The sequence below is a fragment of the Hirundo rustica genome, chromosome 8 (genome assembly GCF_015227805.2).
Source record: "Hirundo rustica isolate bHirRus1 chromosome 8, bHirRus1.pri.v3, whole genome shotgun sequence".
Lineage (NCBI taxonomy): Eukaryota > Metazoa > Chordata > Aves > Passeriformes > Hirundinidae > Hirundo > Hirundo rustica.
The window spans coordinates 10,956,518-10,970,662 of NC_053457.1; the positions used below are offsets into that span (position 1 = coordinate 10,956,518).

The 14,145-nt window shown below is 44.2% G+C and overlaps 1 protein-coding gene across 4 annotated transcripts in view; it reads right to left on the reverse strand.

Annotated features, from left to right (window-relative positions):
* The window catches only part of TSPAN14 (tetraspanin 14), a 63,289-nt gene extending 51,471 nt beyond the window's left edge, over nt 1-11,818 (reverse strand). For 2 of the 4 annotated variants that reach the window (XM_040071237.2, XM_040071236.2), the window contains exon 1: nt 11,656-11,816. The gene's annotated coding sequence lies outside the window, so the exon portion shown is untranslated. Of the gene's footprint in view, nt 1-11,655 lie in introns of all 4 variants that reach the window. The other 2 variants (XM_058421552.1, XM_040071238.1) reach the window with 2 other exon arrangements.
* Between the last annotated feature and the right edge of the window lie 2,327 nt (nt 11,819-14,145).

A 14,145-nucleotide genomic window follows, 5' to 3' on the forward strand; every position in this document is an offset into this window, starting at 1 on the left:
GCAATTCATGCACACACTGAGGCCTCCATCACTGCTCTACCTCCTCCCTATCAGGAGGAAAATCAGGAACCTGGTAAAAGACAGGAGCAGCAACTGCAAAATGCACATAAAGAGCATTGCTTTTGGTGCCGCTACACTGGCAAAAGAGAATGCAGCAGGTTGCATTTAGCTAGCACATCATTAAATTTCACAAAAATTAGATTCTGCTAGACAAAGAGTCTTAAAATATAACCTGAGGTAAAAAGGTAAGCACATCATTTCAGGACTTGAAGTACAAATATCATTTGAAGACTTACTTTTTGTTAGGTTACCCTCCCTGGCATTGGACTTACATTGAACTGTTCAGCTCCAGTTTCGCTGAAACTATTCACAGGAATAAAAGCATTAAAAATTTCCTTACTGATAAGCACTACTCCCCACCTACCTCACTGTTTTGACCACCAGCTTGCAAGACATTTCTCCACGCTGCAAACAACTGCTAGGATGCCCCAGCCAATACTAATCACAGAACTTCAGCAGAATGAAAAATACCTTTTTCAACATGCACACTTCTAAATGCTCAGAAATGATGGGGGGGTTTATTACCAGTACCAGCAAGAAACTGTTCTGTAACAGCACACAGCCCCTCAGACAGATATTACCTTCCAAAACACATGCCTGTCTTAAGAGCTGATTTGGCTTGCTCTGTGCTTACCTTCATCAGAATTCTGTTGGTGGTTCTTGACAGACCACTGAACACTTTATGGCTGGTATGGGAGTGGCATAATAAATCTGAAGTGCAGGTATGTGATTTTTTTCCCCCCCTAACACTACAAACAAATGAAGCAGTCCACTCAAGACTACACAGCCAGCTTCCCTGTGTTTATACTAAAAGCAGTCATGTTTCCTAACACAGAAGGCATCTGTTACCAGTCTGGAAATCTGCTATGTCAGTAATTCCCTTCGTTCACAGCGCAGGCTGCATAGCTATGGTTAGGCAATGCTAAAAACACTTGGAAGATTGAAGCAGCATGTGGGCAGCACAGACTAATAATCTTCTCCACTGTGTTTTTTCAGACAAAGCAAGTCACACTGTGTCAGCTGACAGTTATCACCCACTCACAGCAACAGGAATTTCTAAAAATTAAATACAGAGCACTGCTGCTTTGGTAGAAAATAATTTTGTCTTGTTGTTTACAGTTTTAGTGAGAGGAGAAAAATGTAGTCATTCATCAAGAGGCTACTGCCATTTCCAAAGCTTTTCAACACCCACAATTTTACCTTCAAAATGCTACAGCAGTTATGACGTGACCTATTAACTAATCTAATGTAGATATGCGGAGAAATCCTCATGGATAAGATGTTAAGTCTAGAACAACTGAAACAAAGTAAGTTTCCAGATCTAGGTCCAAAAAGTCTTTTAATCCTCCAGGGACATTTACTTCACAAGGCAGACCCAAGTCACACTGAAGTTCCAAGCTCAGCCAATACTACCACCATACAGAGTCCTGATCCCCTTCCCTGCTCCTCCTAAAATCCACAACTATTAATCAACCTACTCAGTGGAGCGAACAGCCACACAGCAAACCACTAGCAAACCTTCAGATCAATCTTGTACCTCACACCAATAAGTAAGCAGTTTTAAGGCTTCCCATCTACCTTTCCAAAGCACGTACAAATGCCAGTGTGGGGCAGTCAGGAGGTGGCAGGAGAACAAGGACGGGACAGCAAAAGCAGTGGTAGCTGAGTGTGCCCATGGAAACACAGCACTCCTCTAGTGCCAGCCTGTACCAGCAGCACACCTGGAGCCAGCAAGCTCAAACAGATGAAGCTGGGGGAAAAAAAAAAATGTCATTTGCCAAGCTGCTGGCTTCTCCACCACCGTTCATCCATACAAAGTATCACATCTACATGAAGCCAGTGAAGCAAATGGACAAAGGAGAAGACGCTGAGGAGCAAAAATTTTTACTTGTACTTTGCTCTATGACAACACTCAATTCCATTCCATCAAGACCAAATGTATATCAAAAAGCATCAGTTCATTCAAGACACGGTGTCACTCAAAACAATTGTCAATCTTTGAAGTTGCTCAGTCATTAGGGGGTTTTGTGAAGGTAAAAGGCAGCCTAATCCCTGAGCAGGCAAAATTCAGAGATATTCTTCAGGCCTTCTAAAAATGGAACAACTAAGAGGCACCTATAGACTGCTCTTTCCACATCCAGCATCAGAGAGAAGCTGAACACCAAAGGGGTCCTAATGTTCAGAACAGTACGTGGGTGCCAGCCATTCAAATCTTCACATGAAGGGGCTGAGCTGGTACAGCAAAAAAGCAAAATAAACTGACAGGATTTTGATGCTCTTACAGGCTAATCTGCTCCTGGAAATAGACAGTAGTCCTGCTGATGACTCAGGAACTCCAAGCAAATGTGTCATTTTGCATTTTTGTCTCCAAGGAACTCAGACTAGGGCCTCAAAAAGAACATACAAACTTCTCTTAAGGAATAAAAGTAGTTTATTTAGTTCTGTTGCAGTTCAGATGAGCAGAGAAATATTTGCTTGCCCTTAGAAGAAACCTGAGGATTAATCAATAACAGGGTATTTTTTTAACCTGAAAGGGTAATAATGAAAGACAGATATCATTAATAGTTTATCCCTCTTTCACCAGAAAAATAATGGCAAGTAACAAATCTCGGAACTCAATGTAAAACATGGCCAAAGCCACACAGAATTCCTAAGACATCATCTTTTGACACCCTTATTTTGTACTGTGCTGAAGACACAAATACCTCAAAGAGCATTTCAAGCAGAATTTGCTCCACTGTAAGCACTAAAAAACAATACCTCAAAGAACAAATCCCTGACCAATTGGGAAGGGTTTCATGTTCCAGTGACCAGGATTTATTCTATTACTGGATCACAAACTACAGCTTAGGAAAACTTGTCAGAAACAAACACCAGCGTTTCCAAAACCCAAACAAGAAAGCAGTAACTCAAAACAGCTGCACTCTAGGTCTCTATACCTCACACTCGTTATGCTGCACTTCTGGCCAAGCCACTACTTCTGCATGGATAAGCTGCATCCAGAACACCATGTAAGTGCTCAGAACTCAGAGTAACATTCACAAAGTGGACACTCCACATCTCTGGGAATAAGCTACATGGTCATCAAGACAGTCTTCTGAATTCCCCACTTGACTACCATGACCAATCATTTGGCATAAAGGCTCTACACTGCACAACTGCAATTCAAGGAGCCATTCAAGTTATGATTCATGGAATATTTTCAGCTCCATCTGATTTCTTAAGCTAACAGAACTACACCAAAGACTTGTAAAAGGCAAACAGAATTCAGTACTGCTCCCACAGCAATTCAAAAGCTGTAACAGAGGACAACAGCAGTTCTACCAATTACTTTTCACTGTTTTTCATACAGAAGCTACAAAAGATACAGTTGGCTGGCCTTGCTTCCATGTGAAGTAGTACTTATTCCTACTCAGCAAAAAAAAAAAAAAAAAGCTACTACTCTTATTAAAAAAAAAAGTAAAAAAAAAATCCACAAAACAAAAGAAGTTCCAAAGATGCCATATTTTCATCTATACAAACTGGTCAGAATGCCAGTCAATGACACTGTACAAGAGAAGTCTTGCCAATGTAAATTCAAACTACAAATATTTTTAGTTATTGACACTAAGGAGAGGCACAACTCAATTATCCACAGAATTTTACTACATTTCTGCTAGTTCTGCCCCACTGACCTCAGGTTCATTGAAGAAGTAACTGAACAGATAAGGTAGTTTCTGCTTCAACATACAGATGCGCTTGACAAAGGTACCAACTGAAAGGCAAAGATCTCTTACCTAGTTCAAGGAAAATCTGCTCAAAGTAGCTCTCTGCAAACAAAGCATATACTCCACATTCTGACTTAAAGCAAGACATAGCAGAGGAAACAGAGAAAAGGAAATGTTACACGTAAACTTCATCTAAAAATCAGCAATTTTTCAAGGAGAACACAGTAGAAACGAGACTGATCCTTTTGTAAGATATCCATCACTTTACTAATATTTAAGAAATACAGAGAAGAGCAAGAACACAGGATGGAGGGCCTTCACTGACCTTATCTTCAAAAGCACCAGGGGATAAACCTCTGGAGTTAACGTGCAGCTGGATTACATCAAAGTGAAAACACCACTAGATACTATCACTGCAGTTCAATAGATGCCTCATTAACATCTTTGAAAAATAGTTTGTGTCTATGAAAACTTTCTTTAATAAAGCTATTGACCAGTTTCATCTGAATAGGACCCTGCCTGTGCTGCAATTTATTCACTCTGCACAACAAGCCACAAGTCATGCTTTCCTTTTACTTCACAGCAAGTTCAGGCATTGGGAAACACATAGAAGCCAGTTAGTCATTCTGAGCAGGAATTTATCTACCCCAGGGTGCAAAACATGCCAGAACAAGTAACCAGAATAATCTTAGCTGACCCAAAGTTCTGTTGCTTTCTACTACCTCTCATGAAAGCAGATACACACCCACTCTCTGTAACATCACCAGTTGCAAGGCAAAACTCAGTCTTAATTTAAAAGTACGTAATTTGATTTTTTCCCCCCCTTCTAAGAGAAGGTTTTGGAAGCCTTACAAAGCAAATATCTTATCTGAGGAGCAAGAACTTCCAGTTCGGGGAATATTTTTACTTCTATTTAGTAATCCAACAGTAACAGAACCTATTTCATACACTTTGTCTGCTCCCTCCCATGCCTCCACACAGACCAAAAGGTTTCAAGAACAGAATGGGCCCCTCCACTAGCTATACCACTTCATATCATAAAAAATAAGACAGGAAGCCACCAACTTCCTTTGTTGGAAAATATACTCTTTATTCAGAGAGCATCCTAAATTTTTATACATATTGTGACTTTTCTCCACTTCCAGGAATACCACTTGTTCAGTCTCCATTTGTATTTAAGTCTAAAAAGACTATACCTTCATTTTCTCTTTTCATAAGAAAAAAACCCCAGGAAACTGATTATAGCAAAATACAACAAAGAAGTGATGAGCATATAATTTGCTTTGGGTTTTGTGGTTTGTTTTCTTAAAAATGTCCCTTGCTTTGGATATAATCTGCAGTCTGTCTACATCCACACCCTATTTCTTAGCTTTCACACTGAATATTCTTATATATGAATTTATATATAGAAATATGTATTACATATAATAAAACAGATATTTATTTTAACAGTGTAAATCAGATCAAGGTATTTCTTAGTTTAAAAGAATTAAAAATTCCAGGGTTCAAATCTGAGCTCTAGTAATGAGCACGCTAAGATGTGACTGCAATATCTGGATAATACTAGTTACATTCACCACTTGTTTTGTTTAAACAATGCTGACTCCTCAACATGGAAACAAGATGTGGCATTCAACCCATAAAACCACTTTTTTCCCCCCCGCCTCCCACCCTAATTTCCAGGGCCTATGCTTTCAACACCAGAGGAACACTAATTTTAAATGAGGCACCAGGGAACGCTACTTTTTGGGGAAAGGCATGGAGGGTTTGGGGACAATGCTCTTAAAGCTTTGTTTTGCTGCCTTCCACCTCCAGCAACTGCATTGATAGCACAACCAGGACAGCCTCATTTTACTTGCCAAGGGCCACAATCACCAGCTTACAAACCACAGGAGAAAATGGCTCTTTATGGCCACATAGACAGCTCAACTACCATGTAATTCATCTCTTTACCACCCTTCTGGTAAAGAAACACACTCTGGAAACTTGCAAAAGCCAACAAGAAGATAAACCTCCAAGGCAGCACTGGAAAATCTGAAAGAAGTGATAAAACTGCCTTCATCAATGTCTCACAATCCTAGCCACTGCCAACCCTTCAGCAGAATAAATGCCTCATCCCAAACACACAGGAACAAGTTAATGTTTCAGGAGTTATAGCAAGCAGGTTGGCAGAGCACCCTGCACGCTACCACACCACAGGGAAAAGATTAAAAAGACAAAACCCGATGCTGCTTCAGGACAAGCCCATGCTTGAACAGCTCCAGCCCTTCCCCCAAAAGCCAATGCTCTGGCAGGTCGTGAGAAAGCCTTGACCGTCTCGCCCAAAGTCTCTGTATCCGCCCCTGGGGAAGGAGGAAAAACAGGCTTTCCACCTCTCGAGATGATGCCAAGAACAACACTGTGCCACTTAGAGATCAGGGCAACAAAGGCTGTGAAGGGACGCAGTCAGCGCTCCTTCCAGCACAGGCCTCAGTCTCTGCAACAGCTAATTACAAACACACCAGCAGAATTAGAAGGCGCAGAGCTTAGACACAAATACTCACTAACCTGTGCCTTCAGGAAAGCGAGAAGCATACCTCCTGATGGAAAAAACGTGACAGCACAGGAAACTGCCATCTGAATGGGCGGAGAGCACAGTGTGAGTGGCTACACAAGCAGCACAGCTCAGCTAAAACAACACCACAGCACTGACCTGCATCTTCCCTTCTCACTTGCCCCAGCAGGACAGGCTCTCTCAGTTGAACACTCCTGCAAGAAGTGACACAAGTGCTATGACCACTTTGTCAAAACACCCTCTGCAAGCTCAGCACGGTGGACACTCAGCAAAGAAATCGCCTTGCTGTCTTCCAAGAGTCGTCTCACCAATTGCTTTCCAAGAGTCATCTCACTAATTGCCTTCCATTAGTTTCAAGTCAGACAACTTTTTTGATGAACCCTCCTGCTCCAAAGGCTTGCCATGCAGGCATACTGAAGTACCTTAGTGCTCAGAGCAGGGTAGAAAGCTTTGCTGTTTTTACCCTTTATTAGATACAGTTACACCACTACAGGCATATTTCACCCCCATGAAATCCTTCCATGTGCACCATCTAATATCCAACCGTTGAGGGAAAAGCAATATGCACCAAAAAAATCAGCTCCATCCCCTGGCAGTCAAAAGGCTGCTGTCACATAAAGACCAAAGTCCAACCTCTCAGGTGTCTCCCTTCAGATCCAAGTTACTTGAGCCTATTCCCTTTGTTTTCTATACCAAAAGTTTCTAAATGTCAGTTAACATATTTCAGCACCCATTTTATGCCCAAAGCAAGAATAGAATACCAAGCTGAACAAATGAGTTTTTTTAAAATATTAAAATTCACAGCCTCCAAATACTCTGTTTCATCCTTTAGCTGCAAGTGCAGGAACTCAAACATCTGACTTTATTACTTTCAAGTCCATCAATTATTTAGAGAAAAGTTCCTTTCCAGAGAGATTCAAGTATCAATTATTTAGTCTTTGAGCAGGAAACAAACTGTTAAAAAAGATTTTTGGAAAAGGCTGTTGGGCCACATGAACATATTTGGGGTTGTAAACTGACAACCTGCCTGAACAGAACGGGAATGCCAGAAGAGAACCCCTAAAGCCAAAAGCTCACATGCATACACAAGATCATCAAGTACTTGAGCCACTCGGGTTCAGATTAAGGATCAAGACAGGCCTAAGATTTTCAGCTTTTGCACAGCTTCTAAAGACAATGACACAGAAAGAGCTCTCAGAAGAAACACAGGTAATCATTCAGCCTAGACAAGAGCAGAAATTCTTCCGCCCACACGTATCATACATAAACTGTGCTACAATGAAAACTCCCAAAGAGTTGAAGAAAGGCAGGAAACACTGAAGCAAAACAAGTGCAGATCCCTCCCCAGTGCCAAAGAGGCTGAGGAACACTTTGAACCAGAAAAGAAAATAAACTCATTTTTAAACGCAGTTAAGAGCCCTGGGGTTGGATATAGTTCCTCCTGTGGCCAGAACATTTTATTTTCATTTGTTAAAGGCTTTCTGCACAAGTGATAACAAAATTCACATGTGAATAATCAAGCAGAGTGGTTCTTCTCTCAAAGGGCTTCAATTTCAAGACTTATGTCAGATTGGTCAAAACGTTTAGCAAAAGTCTGGCCATTGAAGGCAGTAGTTTCAACAGCAAACATCACAATCTCTTACACAATTTTTAAGGATCACCACTTTTGCAGCTGATCCTCAACACCTGCACTCTACTATCCTTACCTGTGACATTCCCAAAATAGAAGAATTTGCCCAACAACAATTTTTCAACTGATTGACCATCTGAAAGCAGATTTCATCCACAATAAAGCTGTTTTACAACACAAATGTGACATTCAGCTATAGTTAAGTAGTTAAATTGTGCATTTAAAATTAAGTAATTAGATCTTAGACATTTTAGCCCCTCCCCTTCTTTTTAGATTGCTAAATCAAAATTTAGATTCCTGTGATGGCTTGGTGAGGCTAACCTGGAACAGAGACTGGACAGAGCTAGAGAATAAAGGAGATATTTATTAAAAGGCCTTTAAGGGTACACCTTGGGCAGAACAAGAGCCTGACTAGGGCTACACCCAAGGTGGACTGAAAATGGTCACAAAATGGACAGCTGGTCACGAGGTCTCACATGGTTATAAGTTTTGGTCCATTTGCATATTGGGGTTTAATTGTCCAATTACAGCTTCAGATTATGAAGTCCCATCCTTCTTGTTTTCTCTCTTTGGTCCACTGTTGTTTGTGCTTTTGGGCCTGAAAACTTGCAACCATTGTCCTTGGTCCTCAGCAGGAAAAGGATTTGTTTTGTCTCCCTACTCTGTGAAGGGAGCTGACTGGCACTTCATGTGAGGCTCAGAACCACAGCCCTGGGCAGCACAGAACCTGAAAAACATGAAAGCTCAAACTTAAGGCATCACCTATATTCTTGGGAAGATCCAAACTGTTACTTTTTAAAACCCACACATACCTAACCTTCATAAGCTCTAGTAACAGCCTGCAACCATTCACTGTTTGAGGGTCTAACTTACTTTATCTGAGCTACTGCAGCTTGAAGCAAATGAGAACCACAGTACATTCATGGATTTTGTGACTTGGAGCCCACATAGCTTTAGAAATGCACCACAGGTGGCAAAGTATGAAAGTCTGTTCTACCAAAAAACAGGAAGTTTTGACACACAAAGCCACAGTGCAAAAGCAACATGGCACAGAGAGCTCAAAGTAAAGCGTGTCTGAAATCCACAGATTTTTCCATACCCCACCCAGGCAAAGCTTTTAGTAAAAGCAAAAAAAATAAAGGCAGGATCTGTGGAATACTTTTGACAATCGCTCTGTGAACTCTGCTTCACCTCATATACGCCCCAATGAGAATTCCGAACTAACACAGGGAGATCAAAACAAGAGTTTAATTTATTCACACTTATCAGTGGTCAAACTGTGCCACACCCAATCCACATTGAGAAACTTGATAGACTGTGAGAATCAATTGTAGCAGTTTGTCAGCAGAAAAATTCCTCTTTTTTCCAAACACCCATTTACAGGTAATAGCACTCTAGCAGCCATACACTAAAGCTTCATAAACTAAATAAAAATACCCTCTAAGAAAATCAGAGGTCAGCCTCAAAACAAAGCAATCCAATATTGCTCAGTTTTTCATTTGAAGCCTACAATAAACTCATTCATCATCCAGATATAACCAAATTCATAAGACACCACATCAACAATTTTCTCGCTACACCCAAGAGCAAAAACTTATGCCTTCAACACCAAGGAAAGCATCCCAATTAAACAGCATCTTAAGGCTCAGAGCAAGGGCTTTTCATGGTACTTTCATTAAGTATTACAAGGCCTAACGCTAGTAAAAGGCAGTCCAGAACACACCCCTTGCAGTCCTGTTGGGTATGTTACCTACGTGAAAGCTCTGCAGACACTGCTCCTGGCAGAATACCACACTTTTTCCTTCTTTTCTGCCACCCTCCCACTCCCCACAAGGAGGCAGGAAGGACAGGAAAGAGGCTTTAAACAGGAAACAGTAAGATCAGTTTGTCTACAATGCGCTAAATGTCAGGCAAAGCCTGTGCCCAGAAACAAGTCTTAAGTGAGTTTTCTTCTCATCTGGGGACTGGAGATAAACCTACAACACAAAGAAAGCTGACTGGATCAACATACACTAAAAAAAAATCACACAGAGCACACCCCACCCAAAAAATCAGCTTCCCATGATTGTGATTTAGACTTAGACTCAACCTTCAGCAAAGTCCACCTGGAACAAGATCAACAAACACAAAACAAAATGCCAACTATGTAACTTATTTGCACATTGTTTTTTCAATATAAATGCGCTTCCAAACTTTTGGAAAGCTGTTTCTAAAAATTCCTGTCTCAGTGGCGTTATAGTTTTGAACAAGACGACCTCCTAAGGACAGGCAACACCACTATATTACATCCTCCAAGAACAGAGCTAAAAGGATATAGATAACATCCTAAAAGTACTTTCTTTCAGTGCCCTTAACCAAAGGATAAAGAACACCATTCTACCAACACAAGTGTCCTGAATTCCTCTAAAAAAACCCCAAAACACACAAATCAAATCAAAAGCTGCAAAGTAGTTTCTGCCACAGCTCATTCCTAGCTCATTGGTGCGCCTCATCATACCAATGACTAGACTTGAATTCCCACCTGATCTCTTTATCTCTGCATACAATTCTTCGGTCAAGCAGATAGCGCTGGCACCTCAACCTTCCACAGCAAAGCATTTCAAGTTTCACACATTTATTGTGAGTATACAGTGTCTCAGCACTGATGCCTTACTCCCTGCTGGAGACAGCCAGGAAAGAGATGGATCATCTCACCAGAGAGCACTTATGAACAAAACACACCCTGTGCTTCCATTCTCTAGGAACTGCTTCCCTTCCATTTTATCCAGAGCTCTCTAGGTTACACGGCTCATAGCACTGCAACAAACAAACAAAACCCCAATCAAACTAAAAAGCAGTACTGAAAGAATTTTGTCCTGTCAGTTATTTTAAAAGATCTTTCACACCTCCACCACCACCTCCTTTGGAAGATCCACCAAAGAAAGGAAAAAACACCCAAACAAGAGGCTTCTTTTACAGGATGCGTTAGGTTTCTTCGTGGTTTTTTTTTTTTTTTTTCTTTTTCAGTCAGAACGCCTCAAAATGAAACCGCTAAGTCTACATAGAGCACGGAAAGTAAAGCAGGAGCCAAACCAGAAGTGACCGCGGAGCATCACCTCTGGTACCCCCACGCTCCCCGGCCAGGCCTGTTACGGCAGGAGGCCGAAAGGGGGGCAGAGAGGTCGCTCACTAGTACAGGCAATTAAAGCTAAAATATTGTAAAAATTAAGTTACGGGCCTCAATCCTTACACCCGCTGCGCCCACTGAACAGCCTGGGCTCAGGGCAGGGTCTGGTAGCAGCCGGGGCGAAGGCGGAGAACGGAGCGGGCAAACTCTCGCTGCAGCGCTCCGAAAGGCCTTTTGCTGTTATTTTAATTTTTGTTATTACTATTATTTTTCTCCCTCGTGGCACCTCAACGAGACAAGCTAGCGTGAACTCCCAGAGGAAGCCTCACCGGCCCCTCCGGCTTCCTTCATCGGCCAAGGACAATGGCAGGGGCTCGCCATAGCCCCGCGCTGCCGCGAAACTTGGGCAGCGGAGGGCAGCTCCCGCGGGCGCGCCGGCCGCCAGCCCCCGGGGATGCTGCAGGGAGCAGACTGCCCCGGGGAGACGGGGTAGAAAGGCCGGCGCTTCAAGACGGGGAGAGGAAGGGGCACTCCGTGCGGCGCGACCCGCGGGGCAGGCGGCGGGCGGATGCCCGGGCCGGGGCGGGCAGGGACTCACCGGGGCAGCAGCCTGCTCGCTAAGTTTCGCCGAGCTGGGCGGAGGGCGAGGCGGCGGTCGGCGTCGGCGGGGGTCCCTCGGCTGCCTCGGCTAGTCCATGGACACGGCGGCGCTCCCGGAGCCTCCTCCCCGCGTCCGCTGGGCCGGTGCAGCCAGGCGTGCCCGCCAGGCGTGCCCTTGTGCCGGGCCGCCCCGCCGCTCTCCCGCCGGGCCGAGGCAGCGCGGAAATGAATGTCGCGGCCACGCCCGCTCCGCACGCAGCCGTGCTCCGCACAAAGGGGGCGTGCAGGAAGCGCGGCTCTGCCCCCGGAGCCCGCGGCTCCCGCCCGCTGTGGCCCCTGGCAGGCGCTCCCCCCGAGCACCCCCGGGGCCGGGCGGAGGCTGCGGGCGCCAGCGGCCCCCGCCCCTCACGGTGCCTCCCCCGCAGCCCGGGGGCGCGGCCCCTCGCCGAGGCCCGCGGCTTTGTTATCTCGGACTCGTTCCGTGGTGGGGGAGCTGCGGCCCCCGCCCGACCCTGCGAACGGGGCTCGGCCCTCAGCTACGCCTGGTACCCCGCAGGGCTTCGGAACATGAACCAGCATGTCAGGGACGGCACATGCTGAGCGATAGCGAAGACACGGTCGAGCCTATCTGGAGAGCCAGAAGGCGAAAGAAAGGCATAAAATAAAACGACCCCGAAGAGTATTTTGAGTCTTCAGGCGTCCCAGGGCTCTTACACCTCCCGGGAGAGACGCTGAGAAGAGACGAAGGAGGGGAAGGGAGGGCTGAGCTGATTAAACCCGTGTAGTTAGCGAGTGCTAGCTGCCACCTGAGGCAGCCGCCGCCTGGCAGTGGGAAATGCTCCCCTGCCGTCTCGCTCGGCTCCCAACCTCCACGCTCTCCTTCTGTTCCCTTTCCACGCCTCTTGACACCGGGAGACATTTCTGTCACCTTCATTCCCTTCCTCGTATGTAGAGCAAAACTAATGTCTGCAGTGCCGCGCTAACTCTGAAAGTACATTTGTGTGCAGGAGGGCAAGGCCAAGGGAGGTGGTGCAGCTCTCTTACAGGCTGCCTCATAGCGACTACACTTCACCTGCTCCGGCCCTTGGACACTGAGGAATTCCTTATTCCCCCTGGATCAGCAACAAGCCCGCTCACAAAGGCAGCAGCAATCGCACTGAAGTGAAAGGAACTGTGGAGCAATCAAATGGTGCGAGCTTAGCGCTTCTCTTGTGTGCTAATTCTCGGCCCATCAAAGCTGACAACCAAAAGCGTGCTAGAATCAATAGCGAACGCACAGTCCCCCTCACCCACGGCCTTCTCATGTCTGACAAAGCAGATACACACCACTGTGTCACCCACTCGCCGGCCACATGATCAAGATTCCTTCTCGTTTCCCACATGCACTTATTTAAATAAATGGGGGGTTGGGTGTGGTTTGGGTGTTTGTTTGTTGATTTTTTTTAAGGGGGGGGGGGGGGGAGGGAGTATTTGCCAGCCTTCCCCAAGCTTGCTCAAGACTTCGTAGAAACCAAAACCGAACCGAGTGTTAAAGCTGATGGAAGATGCTGTAAGAACCTGAATTTTAAGCAGAATCTAACAGGGGAAGGTGAGCTCGGAAAGCTCACAGGATTATCAAATAGTAAGAAGAACTAGAAGAGATCCCTTCTCTATCTCAGAAGCACTGAAGTAATCTCAGAGAGCACTGAGTCACCTCTTCAGAAAGTCTAGAGCCAAGGCAGAAAGCTCTAGCATGATGATTCTGTAAGAGACAGTAAAATGGTGCAATAGTAACTGCTAGGATGCAACGGGGAAAATAGGAAAATTCAGGGAAATTCAGCAGCTTTAGGATGTAAGGAAAGTGGAATTAGGAAGGGCATTTGTCAATAAAATAAGGTTTTCTTGCAATTTACCATTTGTAAAGTGGTTAGTGTTAGCAGTTCACAGCATAGTTGAATTGACTGTGTTCACTGCTGGCATGGAGCTGGTTCCAGCAGCCTCTCTGTGCCCATTTATTTGCCTTTGACATTATCTCCACACAGTGCTTCACTGTTGCCAAGAAAACTGGAGTAAAAATCTCATCCATCACAGAAACCATTAACTAAGTGCTAGGGCAAATTGGAACACTTTTAGAAGACAGTCACTTCAGCAGTAAAAGGTATAATAATCCTGCAGGAATGAAAATAGCAAATCTGATTTTTTTTTTTTTTATGTGGACATGTGCAGGCTGATGTTCATGTATGGATTGTCAATGCTGTTTTCCTTTGACTACTGCAAAATGTTTTCTAACATTAATGAAATCATCATAAGGAGTAGCTGGTGGAAAATGGCCTGACCAGAGCTGTTCACCAGAGTATGTGTGCAACATTATCACCAAATACCATTAAAAAAGAAAAAAAAAAAAGAAGTCTATTTATGGAGGGAAGCATCCAGAAATCAGAGTTACAGTTGGAATTGTCATGTGGGTTTGATAATTAGGAGGTTAAGAGAGAGGGGTGTGAAAGGAAAT